This window comes from Talpa occidentalis, unplaced genomic scaffold (assembly GCF_014898055.3).
Source record: "Talpa occidentalis isolate TD23 unplaced genomic scaffold, MPIMG_talOcc4v2.1 talOcc4.11, whole genome shotgun sequence".
Taxonomy (NCBI): domain Eukaryota; kingdom Metazoa; phylum Chordata; class Mammalia; order Eulipotyphla; family Talpidae; genus Talpa; species Talpa occidentalis.
The window spans coordinates 93,767,498-93,786,247 of NW_023601104.1; the positions used below are offsets into that span (position 1 = coordinate 93,767,498).

The window sequence follows — 18,750 nt, forward strand, 5'->3', positions numbered from 1 at the left end:
CCCATGCTTGACTCTAGGAATTCACTCCTCCATTCACTCATGCAGTTATTCATGGAATAAGTTCACAGTTGTCCATTATATTAAAAAAAAACAAAATGGTAAAATAAGCAACAACCCAGAATCAAAATGTTATACTGTGCATATGTCTATTCAAACATTGTACAAAATGAGAAAGACCTAGACTTTCTAAAAATATGGGTATCATTTGAGTAAAACGAGACAATCATGAACTTGATTTCATAACAAGCTTCCTCACTGGTATGGCGTTTGCATCTTTTAAATGAATGATCTATTCATTCATTTAGAATGTTTCCTAATTACAATATGTCACTATTATCATTATAACTCACTGGACAAGAACTTGGAGTATACTATCATGTATCATACATTAGCAATAACTGTCTTAAATGAATCATAACTATTATCCTGGGACACCTTCCCATCATTGGCCCACAATTAACCTTAGCTAATTAGTATTTATTATTTATTTATGCAAACACTTTGCCTTTTTATTAATAAAGTGAACAAGCAGTGACCCCCCCCCCATCAAACCCCAATAGAATAGTCAATCTTGGGCATAGTGTCTCTCAGCTTCCTACTGAAAGAGTCAAACTTGATTTCTTTATGTTCATGCATTATTTCATTTACAAATTAAAAATCCACACCCGGGGCCTCCCATGGTGGCGCAGCAGTTGGGCGCTGGGCTGCGAAGCTGCGCACAGCCTCTGCAGCGCCAGTTCGATACCTGGCTGCCGGTGAGGGTCCCACATGGCGCAGACCTCTCCTGCCATGCCTGCTGCTCCCCTCAACAGTGTATTTCGTCAGTCTGCCTGTTCTGTTCCCCGCTCTGCTTCTGGTGAATTCTTTCACCCTCCCGCGCTTCTGACTGTACCCAGTGCTTGTATAAATAAATAAATAAATCTTTAAAAAATAAAAATAAAAATCCACACCCAAGGAACACAAATCCCTGAAACAAGATCTGAACATCCCCTCAGTGCCATGAGCGCCGTTACTGGAGAGGAACAGCTAGATTGAATCACCAACTCAGAGTTAAAGATTTTAATCAATCTCCTTAAATCAGACACGCCGGGATCCTGACTCAGGGCCTTTTGTCTTCCTCATTCATATCCTTGTCTTGCATCATTCTACATGCATAAATGACAGGGCAATCAATAGCCATCCGCCCCAAAGGCCAAGAACAAGATTTGAATGATTGACACTAAACAAGTCTGTCTGCACTTGCTCTGCAGAACAATTAGCCAGAGGCTTGTTTTCAATGCTCCTCTGAGCAGCACAAACCGATCAATCCATAGCAGAGGTCAAGCCACGCAGTATCCCTGCGAAGGGTTTTGCTGTCTCTTGGTTTGTCCGTATCGTGAGGAGGGTCAGCTGGGTAGGGTGGATCACCACCCTCCCTCATGACTGGGACGCTCATAACTTCTACCTTCCCTGGTTCTATACCCTCTACAAGTGGGCAGCCTCACCTGTGTAGGGAAGGGGCGTCTACAGGTGCTCTGGAAGTGGACTATATGGGACATTAGGAGGCCCTGAAATGATTTGGCTTATAACAAATCTTGGGTTATGCCATGTTCCCATGCTTGGTTATGCGTGCTATTCTATTCTCTGAGCTAGTTCACATATCTAGCCAATTTTTTAAAATAATTCCCTAGAGGTCCCTAAGCAAACTCCCTACACTGAGAACAACAGCCTGAGAATAGTTCTCCGGGCATCCGGGCTCCCGCCCGCAGAGGCGCAACCAGGGCTTCACCATTAGGGGCAACCAAGTTGGCCGCGTTATGTTCATGCTCTAAATAAAAAGTCCATTCTGAACAGCCTGTGTTAGCAGGTTTTGAATGGACATGAGCTGTGCACTGCCAGATCAATCATGAAGCTGGATCACAGCAAATTCTCGTTACTAGTGTAGAAACACACTACTTTTATTTATCGGTTTATTTTTAATTTTCAGCAAATTCAGCAAAGATCACTGAATCCAGCTCCAAACTCAAGAAGAAGGTGCGTGGCTGTGTGCGCACACTCTCATTTAACAGCCCAATAACTGTTTTTCCAGAAATCTACTTGTGCAGGACTAAACTGATTTAAAATCTAATATGGCACATTCTCCCCAATAATCCTAGCTTTATCTTACTTTATGTCTTTAAAACTTCTTTCATTTTTTTTAAATTACTGATAGAACAATTGGCTCATCTATGTTTCTAAAAGTATGTATTGCATATATAATAAATATATAAAATACACAAAATAAAACTAACACATTATACACTGTGATATATTTTAAATACAAAATTAAATATATAAGTATATAATAAGTTCTCCAACTGAAGTACCATTGCATGAAACACCAGTATTATCTGTGTAGCTCTGCACACCTGAGCTAAGCAGGAAGGTGGTAGATTCTATTCTCTGCACACACTCCTAATAGGTAGAGCGGGGCCAGTCACAGCACACGTCTTTATTGCCCACAATTTGTCTGCTTTAAAGTAATTGCTTCAGGTATGATCATATTTACACAATAACTTAAGACAATGTGTAATTACCAGGCATTCTACAGACCACATAACAGCCCACATGCTCATTATCCACAGAAAACCCTGACTACTGCTTTATGTTAGTTTTTAAAATAAAACTCCGTGAACAATTAGATTAATCACCACTGGTGTCGCACAGCACACTCTCAACACCACCTCGCGCTCGCTTCCTTCCAATTAGACAGTTATGTGATGATTTACGTAAACACTGTTCCTCCTCTCTGTGTCGGGTTCTTTGTAATTAAATTATATTTGTTGAGTTAATATGGATTCACAACACTCTGCATGATTCAGGATTATAGGTTCACGCCTCTTCAGATGTACATTAGCAGCCCCCACCTACCACCAAATCAGTGATCTCTACACAGTCCATTGCCCCCACTCCGCTTATTAATTAAAACAACAACCAGAAACTTCCCCCAACCTCAATGTCAACATATGCATCTGGGCAGCCTGCATGTGCATCTGCCCAGATGCAGCCTGCCTGGCCGCCATGTGCCCTACATGCTCCAGAGGGGGCACCAGCGCTCCCTGTGTGCCATCGTGGGCCTCGGTGTTAAACGGGATCTTATGATGATACATGTTTCATTACACACTTCTCATCAGTTATCCATGTGTGACTTTCTTGGTCTGCATTTACATGCACACTTATTTATCATGCATTCATTAATTTACTTAAAGCAGTGCCTACCCAGGAGCCACGAAGTCTCAAGAACCAGAAACCCAACTGGCTAAGTTTCTACTCTGAACCCTATTCCCTTAGGGAGAATAACTAGGTCTTTCTAACCACCCCGCCACAGGGGGGTACAAGAAGCACAGTGGGGAGGGGGCCCAAGAGAACTCGGTAGGAGGAGAGGCGATGAGGGCCTTGGGGGTGGGGGTGGTATGGTCACATAAGCTGAAGAGGGGTGCACCTAGACCCCGAAATCCTACACAGTGTTGCAAACCAGCATTACCCATTACCTCAATTTAAAAAAAAAGTACAATTTAAAAAGGAAATTCTTTGTGTTTCCCCTCCACCCCCCGAACTCTCCTGCATTACTGGTGGGATGCAGACTAGTCTAGCCACCATAGAAAGCTGTGTGGAGGTTCCTCGGTCTACTGAAAATGGAGCTACTATATGACCCAGCAATTCCACTCCTAGGGATCTACCCAAAGGACACAAAAAACATTGATTCAAAAGAACACCTGTACCCCTATATATATTGCAGCACTATTTACTATAGGTAAAACCTGGAAACAACCCAAATGACCAAGAATATATGACTGGATCAAGAAGATGTGGTCTATATACACAATGGAATACTATTCAGCAATCAAAAAAGATAAACTCATGCCATTTGCAGCAAACTGGATGGAGCTAGGAATTATGCTCAGTGAAATAAGTCAGAGGGAAAAAGAAAAATATTGGATGATTTCACTTATAGGAGGAATATAGGGGAACCCAATAAGACATCAGGGGAAAAAATAATAACAATACAAAATACAACACAACAAAACAAAAACAAACAGACAATTATAAACCAGAGACATCCTGCAGGGGAGGAGAGGGGAGAGGGATCAGAGGAAGGGAGGGAGGAGCACAGGGGGCTGTAGTGTTAGTGCACAGGTGCACTAGGGAAGGAAACTCTACGGGGACTACACCTGAGGAGGGGGAAAAGCAAACGTTGTTTAAAAATGAACAATGATGTAAAATATAAATGAAAGGAAAAGAAATTCTTGATCATTAATCCAAGCTCAACCATTTTTCATTTATTTATTTATACATTGCTTGTTGTTTATGGGTCTTTATTGATGATTTCATTCTTGACATCACTGATAAAAATTCTCGTGAATCACAAAAACCCAAGAATAAGATCTTTGAAAATTGCAGAGAGCAGTTTATAGGCTTATATCCCACAGAGCTATTAAATGAGATCTCTTTTTAATTGGACCTCAGTGTTGCACAGATGGATTAATCAATAAACTTGTTTCGTATCCATCCCATGTGTGCCACTGCTTGCTCCTTGCTCACAGTTCATTAAACTCTTCATATTTTAAAAATAGGCCAATGAATCAACCGTCTCATTCCACAAATAGAGCCGACAATCCCCTCCCAGGTGCGGCTTCTCAACGACTTAGCTGCGCAGGTAAAGACCAGCGAAGAAGCCCCTTGCAGGTGCCGCCCAAATGGAGTGATTGTGAAGAAACCCTGGAAACCACATAAACCCACCAACTTTGTTTTACATGTGCCTTGACTGTGCTGAAGTGGGTTAACCTCACGCATGGTCACGCCTCGTCCCAGCAGTGACAGGCGGTGTTCTCTGGACTTGTTGGTGTTTGTGGGAGCTAGCCCATCCCTTTGAAACTATTGCAAGACAAGAATAGCCCCCACCCCCCAAATAGGAATGCAAACTCTGCTACTCATCTTTGCTCCTTATCCATAGGCCAGACAGCCCAGGTCTTCATCACTGGATAATGATGAAATCAGACTGCGCTTATGGACACTGTGGAGTAAAAGGCAGACTACAGAGAACTGCAAAAGCAGTGTAGACCTACATTATTTAACAGACCTGAGGTCCACCTTGCCAGGTTTATTGTTAAGTCCCAGTTTTCATCACATTCCCATTATTAGCCCAGGAATGGCTCTCTTTTTATTTATTGGCTTCTTTAATTATTAATGTATGTCATATGATGACAACTGCTGAATCTACACCCTAGCAGGGGAATTAAGAACTATGCCTGTTCCAAATTCTGTTTATTAAACCCGATCCTCATTGGTGAAAATTCAGATTATCTTTTTTATGGATTTTCTTTAATTAGAATTAAGCAACTTTATGTCCTTGGGTCTTGACATTCTCACCAATAATGGACTTTTCACACTTCCTTATGAGTTTTTTTCATTTTTATTTATTCAAGAAATAACTTGCTTATATGTTCATTTTTCCAAAGCAAATGTAAAATGATCTAAAATGCTATTACGGGTAGCTTCGTGCTCTTTATGGACGTCAAAAAGGAGATTAATAATTAGCTTCTTTAGTGGCATGTCATCCTCACTGGCCCACGGTAGCCCTCTTTTTTAAACAGCCCCTTCTTGCATTCACTTAGCGTCTAATCAATATCCACACACCCACATACCCAGGACGAGACCTTAACGCTACCATCTGCCATGAACGCAATACCCACACTGACATCTCTAAATGTGTTTTACAAAAACAGCAAAGAGAATAACTAACTTAGTCACATGAGTGTTCTTAACACCGGCCCATGCTCAGCCCTCTGTCTCTGGGCAGTTCTGTAATAGATTATCAATTCTCCTTTTTCCCTTTTCTTACTGAAATTAACAATCAACCTGGACGTGACGTTGGCACTTGCGTACCTGTGCCCAAACATTCCTAACCAACAAGGCACAGCCCCCCACTCTCCACTTGCTGGACCTCAGCTCTCAGAAGTGTCTGGTGACACCTCTCCTTCTGCAGTCTCACGGTGTCTTCCCCAGCCCTCTTTCTCTTGATGCACGGGTATGTTTTGGCTTACTTGTTTTCTTTCTTTACTCTTGCGCTGAGTCACTAATAAAAGGATGCCTGCCTAAGATCTTCCAGAGCAAAGAGAGAGATGCCTATAGCCCCAACTCCAGCTACAGTTCAAGTCTCACCGTGACTGTAATTAGGTTCGTTTTTATTGATAAACCTTGAGTTACAAGGTTGGATTAAAATGTTTGGTTCAGGGGCCTCCCTGGTGGTGCAAGGGGTTAACATGCAACCTATGAAGCTGTCCGTAGCCACTGCAGCACAAGTTCAATCCCCCGGTCAGCCAGGGAGCAACCCACATAGTGCAGCAGACCTCTCCTCGCTCACCCGCTGCTCCCCTCAGCAGTGTATTTCTGTCAATCTGCCTGTTCTGTTCCCCACTCTGTCTCTGGTGAAACCTCTCACCTACCACACCTCAGGCCTGTACCCCAGCTCTAGTGTGCATAAATAAATAAATCTTAAAAAAAAAAAATGCTTGCAGGCCTCCCCGGTGGCGAAGCGGTTGAGTGCTGGGTTGTGAAGCTGCCTGCAGCCTCTGCAGCGCCGGTTTGATCCCCACCTGCCGGGCAAGGGTCCCACATGGTACACAGACCTCTCCTGACGCCCGCTGCTCCCCTCAGAAGTGTACTTCGGTCTTTCTGCCTGTTCTGCTCCTTGGCTCTGGCTCTGGTGAATTCTCTCACTCTCCCGTGCTTCTGACTATAACCAGTGCTTGTATAAATAAATCTTTAGAAAAAAAAAATGCTTGGTTCTGACACCCAGTGCACTCACTATTGGTCTAGGCTTGGAACTTGATTCATTTAAATATTTGCTTATTGATTCATTCACTGATTGACTAATAGTTACTTAACCTGGAGCACGAATCACAACAGATCCAGATAATCTAAGAGGCGTTACTGACCACTGGTTTTGGGCTAATTTCTGCCAACACTAACCCTCCATCTCTCTCTGCAGTCGACCTCACCTCTGCACACCTCTACCAACCGATAGTCCTTGTGCAAAAGCCCAAGTCCATCTTGGCCAGGCTGCCTCTTTCTTTAGACTTTCTTGAGTTTCTAAAATTTTTAAATGTAAGAATGAAAACCCAGGAAGGTCTCATTTTATTTCATTGCTTTCTATTTTTCCTTGTGTTTTTTTTCCTCTCAACAGGTTAAAAATGGGGTGAGGGACAGCACAACAGACTGTGATGGAGGGCTGGGGTGCTTTGATGGAGAGAGCCACAGGGACCACGCCTGTGGGGAGAATCCTGTATTGTCAAAAATGTTAATGAGAATGTAAAACAATGGTGCTTCACTAATTGAAAAATAGTAAAGAAAACGATGAAAAACTCTACATCTTAATCAGTGGTGGATTGTGGAAATGATTGTGGCAAAAAATGAAGTACTATACAACTGTTAACTGAAATATCTTCTCTTATCTTTGCTAAATGGACCTCACATATACAAAATGGGATGAATCTAAAAATTTTGTTTTGTGGCACATTTCACAAATGTTCACTCATGATGCACTTTCTGTATTTATCTATCTGCTTATCTGTTATTTAATTTGATTAATCACGGATTAATTTATTCCTATACCTATCTTTTAGAAGTTCATAATAAGAGCAAATACATTAGCAGCCTGGCTAAAACCGTATAGTATGAATTTACCTGTGAATTTTAAAGAACAAGGGTGGCTTTATATTCTTTTTTTTTTTAAAGATTTATTTATTTATTTATACAAGCACTGGGTACAGTCAGAAGTGCGGGAGGGTGAGAGAATTCACCAGAGCCAGAGCGGGGAGCAGAGCAGGCAGAAGGACCGAAGTACACTGCTGAGGGAGCAGCGGGCGGCAGGAGAGGTCTGCGCGCCATGTGGGACCCTCCTGCAGTGGCTGGGGAGCAGCCGGGGATCGAACCGGCGCTGCAGAGGCGGCTGGCAGCTTTGCAACCCAGTGCTCAACCGCTGCGCCACTGGGGAGGCCCTGGCTTTATGTTCTTTATATGGATGTAGCAATGAAGGCTGAATTCACCCTAACTTTTGCTTTATAACTTACGTTCATCACTAGGGTAACACTTTTGATCTGACTATGACATAACTTATTCATTCCCTTACAATGAATAGCCTGGATTTCAAAGAAAGATCAAAGAATAAACTAAATAAATAAATTCCTGATTCTCGTCATCTGACATAACCTCAATGAGTATGCTTCAATGTTGGTATTTATGTAACATCTTTCCTCTTTTAGAAAAGGACATCAGTGCTTTTTTTATTAAAGAACTGCAGGGCTGGGTCTTCCTGGTGTTGCAAGTGATTAAGATGCAACCAATGAAGCTATCCGCAGCCACTGCAGCATGAGTTCAATCCCCGGCCAGGGAGCAACCCACATGACACAGCAGACCTCTCCTGATTCATCCGCTGTTTCCCTCAGCAGTGTATTTCAGTCATTCTGCCTGTTCTGTTCCCCACTCCATCTCTGGTGAATATTCTCACCCCACCACCTATGGCCTATGCCCCAGTTCTTGTATGCATAAATAAAAAATCTCTAAAAATAAAATAAAGAAATGTGGGGCTTCATAATGTACCAATAATGGTGCTTTGTTGTACAGATCACACTCACCATTGCTCCACACTGGCCCTTTTATTATTTTTTTATTCATTTGTATACTTGTTTAATAATTTATTCACTGGTTAACTTGTATTGAATTTCTAATAGCCAGTGCTATTACATGCCAATGGTAGTAACATTATAATAACAAATAATCAATACCCCAAGCCTGAGAAGTTCAAGATTAAGACTCTGAAGTGCACCTTGCCCTAACACAGGCTCCATTCCCAGAGCTGGGATGAGATCTTCTTTGCATGGATCCACATGCATAAACCTGTCCTCACTCTGCTGTCCTCACTGGCCTGTTCTTAGCCCCTTTCTTTAAATTTGCTTGTGTCTCAAACAGGACACAGGATTCGGCATGAGCTCACTACTCTCCCTCACAATGGAACACTGGTCACAGCTGTCCATCTCCGCAGGTGCTGACCTCACACCCAGCTAGCAGCATGGATCTTTATGGGGGGTATGTTTAAGTCAACAGAGGTATAAAATTAATACGGAATATTAAAATGCAAATGATGTAGATAAAGTGTCCTTGATATCTTTTTCATGCAATGAAGTTGTGTTGAATTGGATAAATCATGACCCTTGGTTCTGGTCATTCTCTCATCATTGCGATAGTACGAATGTGTGAAGCTATTTCTTTCCTGAAAGTATGGCCGTCATCTCTGCAAGCAAACCACCCAACCAAGAGCCAGAAGGCCAAGTGTCACTTACGTCATTCTCCACGCTCCTTACCCATGGGGGAAGTCCTTCCTCACTAGACTGGTCAGTCAGCTCTATGCACTCATTCTGTAGAACAGAAATCAGGTGTGAAAGAGTGGAAAGTATTGTATCCAAACTTTTAAAATGAATTTAGTAGTGAAATACTGGATTAAACCCGAGCTTTGGCTTGGGCCACGTTCTCAGCATGGCCATGGCTAGTGTTCCTTACCCTGCTGACCCATGGGCAATGATCCATTTTTTATTGACTTAATCAATTAATAATTCTCAGTCATTATTTGAATAAGCACTATTGAGTTGATGTCCTAACATAAGAATAAGAATGATGAAGAAAAAAATGGAAAAGAATGATGACCACGGCCAGCATCTGCCTTCACCCACCCTCTGACCCCCTCCAGCGATGGTGGGGTCTGTCTCCTGCCCAGCAGGGTTCGAGAGCTGCAGTGAGGCAGACACTCTGTCCTCCCCACTTCCTCTGCTTACAGGCAGAGGAGGTTCCAACATGTGTATTTCCCATGTGGGGAGATGACCTGTCTCTTTAGTTTATATGTCTTTGAAAGAAGAAGAATCACATCTAAACTGAAATGCACTTTCAGGCTCTGGACTTTGAACTGAAGCTTGGTTTTATGGATGCTGGGATGTCTCCCTCCTCTACCCTCTGTGGGAAGAAAATCCTCTGGTGAGTTTGGCCACTTGTCTCGCCCAAGGAGCACGACGGCTGTGACTTCAACCGTGTCCAAGCAGAAGCTTTAAATGTGCTCCTGGGTTCTTCCTGACCTCTGTGACCTCACGCCTTCACTGTACGAAGAGCATGCTCCAGACTTAAAACTGGGACCTCAAATGAGAGGGACAGTGTGTAGCTGTGAACCTACTTTGTGTGTATTGACAGTGGGTCACATCTGCCTGTATGTTCCTCACCAGCAAATGTGAAAAAGACCTTGCATTTATGGGCCCCAGTTGTGAGGACTTGAATTAACTGCTTCATATTGGCCCATGTCACATTATCATCTTTACGCCATGCATGGACACCACTATTGACTGTTCATGGATATCCATGAGCCACGGTTCAACATACCAAGGACAACTTTGACACTATTTTTGATCTTCCCCCACCCATATACATAGATCTTTAACAGTAGAGAAATGTTCACATGAAATATGGGCCACAGGTTCAAGGTAATAACAAAGTTGATAAAATAAATGAATAAGCCTGTGTCTGTTTTATCATGAACCAAAGATATTTTACCAACGAATCTCAGCTATGCAGAACCGGATTCTTTGTAGTCTTTGTTTCCTGGCACAATCTCGTCTCTGGCTCATAATTAACCCTCTTTATTGATTTTGTGCATCTACTTATTCCTATTTAGCAACCAAATGCCAATGAGCCAAACATCCCACACAATTAGTAGAGTAACCACAAGCTGCCGGAGTATTTAAATTTAAATTTAAATAATTAAGTAAAATTCAAAATTCACTTCCTCATGCCATATTTCAAGTACTCAATAGTCACAGGTAGCTAGTGGCTACCACATTGGGGAGAACAAGTTACAGAGCATGCCCACCAATGCAGAATATATTCTGTAAATTTAAGTAATATTCTAGAACATTTTCTAAAGTTGCTGAATTAGATTAATCACAATCCTTTTTTTAAAGATTTATTTATTTATGCATATAAGAACTGGGGTCCTAGGGTTTTGTTTTTTTTTTTTAAGATTTGTTTATTTTTTTGCATACCTCAGTATACGAAAGAACTGGAGTGCAGGCCAGAGATGTCGGGGCAGGGGACAAGAGGACTCACCAGAGACAGAGTGGGGAGCAGAACAGGCAGATCCACTGAAATGCACTGCTGAGGGGAGCAGAGGGAAGACAGGAGAGGTCTGCTGCGCCCTATGGGTCAGCTCCCTGGCCAGGGATCTAACACGTGCTAAAATGGCTGTGGATAGCTTGATAGCACTGAGACTTAACCCCTGCACCACCAGGGAGGACCCTAATCAAACTTCTTGATCATGAAATGTTTTCATTCTTGGCTCATTATGATTGTCCTTTGTGTGAGTTGACATTTCTAAGGAAGTTTTAATGAGCGATCATAAAAACATCTCTTACTCCACAACACTATCTTTCATCTCCCTGTGGTCCTTGTTCAAAGAGTTAATAGCCTAGATCTTCATCCTTGGAGGGATATTTAAATAAACTATGTGTATATACACAATGAAATACAAAACAACTGGCAAAAGGAACGAGACAGGCTAGATTATTTTTTTATGAGATAAAGAGCCCTGAGCTCACTGCAGTCTCTCAATCCTTGGATCATTCTCATCACAAGTTTATTTGGGGGGGGCCTCCCTGGTGGCGCAGCGGTTGAGCACTGGGCTGCGAAGCTGCCCGCAGCCTCTACTGTGCCAGTTCGATCCCCGGCTGCTCCCCGGTCACCGGAGGAGGGTCCCACAAGGCGCGCAGACCTCTCCTGCCACCCGCTGCTCCCCTCAGCAGTGTACTTCGGTCCTTCTGCCTGCTCTGCTCCCCGCTCTGGCTCTGGTGAATTCTCTCACCCTCCCGCGCTTCTGACTGTACCCAGTGCTTGTATAAATAAATAAATAAATCTAAAAAATAAAATATTAAGAAAAAGTTTATTTTTTGGACTTTCTTATATTTTACACATTTATGTAACTATTTATTTCTTTTTAGTAGTGAAATCAACCCACAAAACAAAACCATGAAAAAGCAAGAATACTGACTACTCCTTAACCAACCAGCACATTTGGAAATGGACACTGAATGCATGGGATTGGAGTGATCTTAAATCTGGAATCATGAAATACCATCATCCTTAGCCCACACATGCCCTCTCTGCTCTTTTCTATTAATTTACTCATTCATTCGTTCATTTACTTAGGAACACTCTTGGACAATTTTCCAGGTGAAAATTTGAAAATATTAACTATTACATTTTATTTGCATACCCTCAATAATTCTCTTTTTATAAGATTTATTTATTTATGCATATAAGAACTGAGGTACAGGCCAGAAGTGTGAGGGGGAGGGGCGAGAGGATGCACCAGAGACAGAGTGGGGAGCAGAAAGGCAGATCTACTGAAATACAGTAGGCGAGTCAGAAGAGGTCTGCTGCACCATGTGGGTCACCTGCCTGGCTGGGGATCAAATTCGTGCTGCAGTGGCTGTGGATTGCTTCATAGTGCTGATGCTTAACCCCTTGCGCCACCAGGGAGGCTCCCCCTATAAAAATTACATGATTCGGACCTCCCCTGGTGGCACAGCAGTTGAGCACTGGGCTGCAAAGCTGCCCGTAGCCTCTGCAGCGCTGGTTCGATCCCCGGCCGCCAGCAAGGGTCCCACATGGCACACAGACCTCTCCTGCCATGCCTGGGGCTCCCCTCAGCAGTGTATTTCATCAGTCTGCCTGTTCAGTTCCCCGCTCTGGCTCTGGTGAATTCTCTCACCTTCTGCGGCTTCTGACTGTACCCAGTGCCTGTATAAATAAATAAATCTTAAAAAAAAAATATTACATGATTCAATCCCCTGTGCTGTGTCCATTTATGTTACAGAAAACAACTATTCAAAATGGACACTGGGTCATTTTTAATGGTCATTTTTGTAGAATTAAGTTAATCAGCCATCATTTATAAAACATCCTTAGCCTTTATAAATTTTATTTATCCATTTTAAAAAATCATAAAATATCCATGAACTTTACCCAACCAAGAGAAAACCATCAAAACCTGAGCTTCATAAGCACCTCTCTCACCGAGTCGCAGCCCAACCTTCAACAGAAGCGTCCATAGAATCCGTCATACGTGAATTAGTAACGGGGGATGCCCACAAGGGACTATCAAGGAGGACACAGTCTAGCTATAGTGTCCACACCTGAGGGCAGAAATCCTGCACTGTCCAAACACTGGCATTTCCATAACAATAAATGAATTAAACAAAAGGTGACTGATAACGGAATGCTATTTAAACAATGCAGGAGCATAGACATTTTTGTTGTAATGCCACTCACTGTGCAGCCACAGCTCCTGGGGCTGTAGTGCTTTGTCGTTGTGAGTTTGTCCTGGGCCTTCTCTGGTCTTATCTGTGCCCGCATCTATTTTGAATAAGTCAGCAGACATGCATGAACCCAACGCTCAACCCACGAAAAAGAATAACTACATTGACGGAACAGGGCATGTATGTGTAGAGTGGGCTACAACTAGGGAAACATGGGACACAGTTGGTTTTATTCACTCTGTTCCTACACAGAGAACAGCCGAGTTGTATTACTTTTTAATTTGGTGACAGTTATGCTAAGTGACATTCAAGTCCCTTGGTTCGTGACAGTCTCATCATTTGTCTGTGCTCGGCCATTTATTATTTTATTTGCACTCATTCATGCTTAATAATGCATATGCACCCTCCACCCAGGCAAGCCCCCATCACTCACATCGCTTCGGTCCACGGCTCATTTCCCACAGAGGCCACAGTCCAGATCCGCATCCACGGTGTTATTAGGCCCACTTCGGGGCCTCCAGTCTGTGAAACACAAGGCAGATATTACAAAGGAGGAAACATCCGAGGCACTTCTTAATGGCCATCGGTGATTGCACAAGATTAATCTCAATCTTTGGCTCATGCCACAGTTTCACCACTGATATCACACAGCTCTCACTGTATACTTTTTAATTTAATAATTATCATTACATTCCACATGCATGAATTTACTCCCCTAATCAAAAGCAAGAATAATGAGTACTACAAGCAGCTCTCTCTACGTTTCTTACCCACAAGGGAGTCAGCCAAGGTCCGTAATGGACCCAGACCCAGGGAGTTAGGGAAGCAATCTTGGATTCCAGGTATGATCTCATCGTTGTTTCTTATCTGTCCTTTTTGGTATTTTTACTTGTTTTCTCAATACAATAAACACACATGTGCTCAGCACTTAGCCAGAACAGAGCTGTTGGTTGGTACTTAGATCACTACTTATATGCCCAGCGCTTCTTATTCACAGAGCTGAGCGCTGGTTGCTTATGAGAATCCACCAGTGCACCTGAGTGGATTAACCTGAACCCATAATTCGGGTTATGAATTATTCTTTTTGGTGGTTCATTCTTGATGCTCTTTCATTTTAGCATTTATTTACTCATGGAATTTGTTCTTAACAAATTTGTTAACAATTTGTTAACAAATTGTTCTTAACAATTTGTTCTTAACAGGAAATATACTTGCAACCACCATCCAGCCATACCCACTGTCTACTCACTAACCCTGGCCATAATCCTAACAGCCTTCACCTTGCTGGGTTTGGCATTTTTTTTGATAGAACTAGATTACTTTCAATCCTGGTTTGAAACACGTTCCGTCACCAGGGGTCCATACTTGGCCCTCGTTCATTCTGTTTACGCAGTCATTCATTTCTAACTATTCCCTGGACACCCACTAAGCCCCCTTACACCTGTCTGCCTCCCCCAGGTTCCAGATGTCCTCAGGGAAGAGCACCCAGTGTGCCCACCCTCTGTAGCACAGCACCCCATCAGAAGGAAGGAGACAGCCTCAACCTTTAGTGTATGGTAAAGACAGGTCAGCAGACCTGGACACATCAAAATCTTTTGTCCACATTCCCACAATTGTTTTATCCGAGGCAAGTGACATTATTGCTTTAACCTCTTATTAGTTTAATAATAAAATGAACAACCACAAACCACTCTGGTCTCTTTCCTGTGTCCCTCGGTCGTGGAGAGCTGCACATCGTTGGCTGGGGGCCCACGCTCGCCACTCCGCCGGGCAACCTCCGACCTCCCCGATGGCCAAGACCAGGACAGTGACCACATCTGAGCCCCCCACATTTCTCTGCCCTCATCCGCCCGCTGCCCTATACTTGAGTCACTCCCAAATCTCCAGTGAAACCCCTGCCCCCCAATCCCTTTTGTATCTGTAAAGTTTCAATCTCAAAACAGTATGTTTCATGGGCCAGTGGCTTACGAGACCTCTGCGGAGGTTTCAGCTGAGAGCTGAAAAAGAGCGAGGGGAGAGTGAGACGGACATGACTGACAAGAGCACACCCGCCGGGCGTCAGGGCCAGCCAGAGCCTGGTGCCTGTGCCACCTCCACCCGCCCTCGGCCACAGCCAGAGCTCACCACTCCATTGCCTCCAAGGCGTGGCCAGCTGGCGACTCAAAGGCTCACTCGCCCTGCGCCTGTCTCCCCCACCCCTGCCTTAGGGAACTTCCAGCCCAGCCCCTATGCACAACCAACTATTGTTTCTCACGCCAGGGTCAGCCAGCGTGGTGCCCCCGCCCGCCTCTGAGCCCCTCGCCCACATCTGTGGTCCCTCTGCAGCTGCGCCCGAGCAGTGGTGCTAGACAGACAGACAAACCAGGTTCCACCCCAGCAGGCACTCACGAGCTGTGTAACTGCAGAGACGTGACCTGGCCTCTCTGCCTTGTGCCCCGGCTTGTGCGATTTGTAGAATGAGGACAGCAACACCCTCGTGGTCCAAAGGGAGGCGCCCGCCACACCGCCCTGCCTCGGAGCCCCACCCGCGCCACCCCCCCATGCCACCCGCGGCCACGCCCGGCCCAAGGGATCAGAGCAACGAATGATCTCAGCACTCAGGTCAAGCAAGGGGCCTCGGGCAGCAAATTGTTGGGATCTGTTGGGTTTTGGACACAGCATCCAACTTAAACCAGTACCTGGAAGACAGTAATCCAGCCAGAGGCTGCGCCTTGGAAAAGGAAATTCATTTCATGACACGGCGTTGCCCTTGGGAGTCTGTGCCATGAGACTCTTGATGTTCAAATTATTTTCCAGAAAGCAAAGGAGCCTGGAGTCCACTGACAGCACACAGCCAGCTCCCTCCTGCCCCAGGAACAGCCTGCTACGTGCCCGGCACGCCGGCTTGGAGGCGCTCTGGGACATGAAAATAAACACAAATAGACGAATTTGAAAACATGCATATATTACGCACGTGTGTGTTCAGTGAAACAGAGACATAAACACACCCACTCGGCCACACTCAGGCGGTGGCTTGGAAATGCCGCTCAGCTGGGAACCGGGGCCCGGGCCCGGCCTCTGCCTTTGTCACACTTGCGAGGCCTCAGGTGGCAATACTCCAGCAGTCGTCCCTCCCTCCAGATGGTGTGAAAATGAAAAGCATGAAGTCGAAGCACAAGTTCCCTCCAAGGAGCAGAGGGTCAGGATGCTGCACCTCCTGTCCCCAGCACGGCGCCCGCCTCCTGCCTCAGCATCCATTATCTCCTCTGGGCCTCGGCACCGTCCTGCGAATTAGACATAATCACCATAATTAGCCCATCGCTATTGGATGCGTACTCTGCTGCAGGCTTCATGCTGTCTGCTTTGCATGCCCCGGCAGTCCTCTGGGGTGCTCCATCCTACAGCATCTCTTATTCCCCTCTCCCCCTAAATAAGTTTCGAGCACGCACTTCGTCCAAGCACTGGTCTAGGCGCCAGGGACGATGCAGTGAACAAAACAGACGAGACCTGAGAGTTAAACAATGCCCTCATGGGTGAGACAGAAACAATCAGGACGCACGGTAATAAGGTGCGGGACAGGAGCGAGCGATGAGAACTCTGGGTAAGGAGCAGGGGACATCTGAGCAAATATATCACCTGTTCCATTTTACACATAAGGGAGCTGAGCCTTGGAAAAGTGAAGTGACTTGCAAGTGGCCAGACTGGCTCAAGTCTCTCTCGGCCTCTTAGCCCCAAGGCCTCAGTTTAGTGGCACTCAGTTAACCCCCTGCCAGCCCACAATGTGAGCGTGTGACCCCAGAGCGTCCGGCACAGCCCCAGGATGTACCACGGGAATGGTCTCTGGGAAGAGATGCTGTGGGGATGGTTCCCACCAGCCTTGCATGGACTCTGGGCCCAGGTGTCAGAGCCACTGATGCTCCCAGCAAAGCCACGGAGTCAGCAGACACTCAGCTCGTCTCCCTGCTCTCGGCTGCAGGGTTCCTCACCACCTCACCCAGTCCACGTGCAGCCACCGACCACCCCAGCTGGAGCTGCACATGTTCTGCCCAGGAATGGGACGGTGGTGCCCAGGGCTCATGCCCCACACAGGATAAGACTCAGAATTGTTCCCCTGGCCACCCTCAAAACACGTAAACAAAGAAACGCTGCTGTCCATACAGCTATTCTCTCACCACACTCTCCCACCTCCCCCACAAACAGGTAGGGAAGTAAGTGTGGTATGAGAACTAGGGAAACTTGTCCACTGCCCCACAGAAGCCATGGAGTCAAATTAAGAGAACCTGAATTGCTCATCCTTCCCTTCTCCCCAGCTCCCATCCAACCTCTCAAAACTCTCAACACCCTCAAGGAAATCTTGGGGAGTGTCCCCTATTCCAAGGACCCATCTTTCCTTTGACACAGCACTTCTATTTTGTGCATATAACTCATTTTTTCGAGAACTAAAACTGAAATCCTTTACTCTCAAATTTCCATTCCACGGATTCCGTCTCCAAAGAAAAACTCATACCCCACTCTGAGCACCTGTTTGGCCATCTGTAACATGTGGATGATGATCCTTATCAGTCAGAGACATTAAATGTTATTTTAATGAGAAGGGTTATAATAATTGTAATTTTAATTATAATAAAATGTTCGTTGCGTGCTTATCATGGGAAACATTGCTTGAAGCACTTTAAATGTTTTACTCTTTCAATCTTTAAGCACCATTAATAAAATGCTACTAGTACACCCAGATCACAAGTGAGGAAACTGAGGCACGGAGTTTAAATTCTTGGCCTAAACTCAAAAAACTAGTAATAGCAGACCTGGGATTGAAGTTAGAGATGGGATGTGGGTAACAGAGCTTAGCCCAGAGCTGCTTGTCAAATTATGTGTGCTCAACAGAAGTCGAGTCGCCGGGGGGCTTGTTGGGTTGCTCTGCAGCCTTCTGCCTCTTGTTACCTTGCACCCGCTTCAGGTTCTAGGGCCATTTTTGCATCTGCTCCCCTTACCAGTCAGTGACAATGTGAGCGACCAGAAAATTAACCCGACGCGATTAATCGCACGGAGAGGCGTCAGAGGTGCGTCTAGTTGATAGTCGCAAGTAGAATAAACTAGCGAAGGTGTTACTTGAGAAATACGCTTGAATTTAGGCGGCTAAGCAGCCCAGCACCCTCAGGGAACAGCGGGGTGACTCTGATATGGGTGAGCCCCAAGGAGCGCGAATTTTTTCGATCAAAGTCAAAATTTAAGTGAAATGGCAAGAATGAATGAATTTGGAAGAAAACCGGACTAGGATTCAAGTCCTGGTTCTCCATTTGCTCCCCTGTGTGACCTTGGACAAGTCACTTACCATTCCCAAGCCTCAGTTTCCCTCTATCTGCCTTGAGGATGGTGAGTGCAGTCACAGAGGGTGGCTGTG

General features: G+C 44.9%; 1 long non-coding RNA gene across 43 annotated transcripts in view; it reads right to left on the reverse strand.

The window, feature by feature from the left end:
• LOC129145311 (uncharacterized) overlaps window positions 1-18,750 on the reverse strand; it is a 116,447-nt gene that overhangs the window by 89,544 nt on the left and 8,153 nt on the right. For 42 of the 43 annotated variants that reach the window (XR_008550732.1, XR_008550728.1, XR_008550726.1 and 39 more), the window contains 4 exons: window positions 16,358-16,633; window positions 16,049-16,265; window positions 13,804-13,892; window positions 9,360-9,434 (listed from right to left, as the gene is read on the reverse strand). This is a non-coding gene — a long non-coding RNA (uncharacterized LOC129145311). The remainder of the gene's footprint in view (window positions 1-9,359; window positions 9,435-13,803; window positions 13,893-16,048; window positions 16,266-16,357; window positions 16,634-18,750) is intronic. The other variant, XR_008550688.1, reaches the window with a different exon arrangement.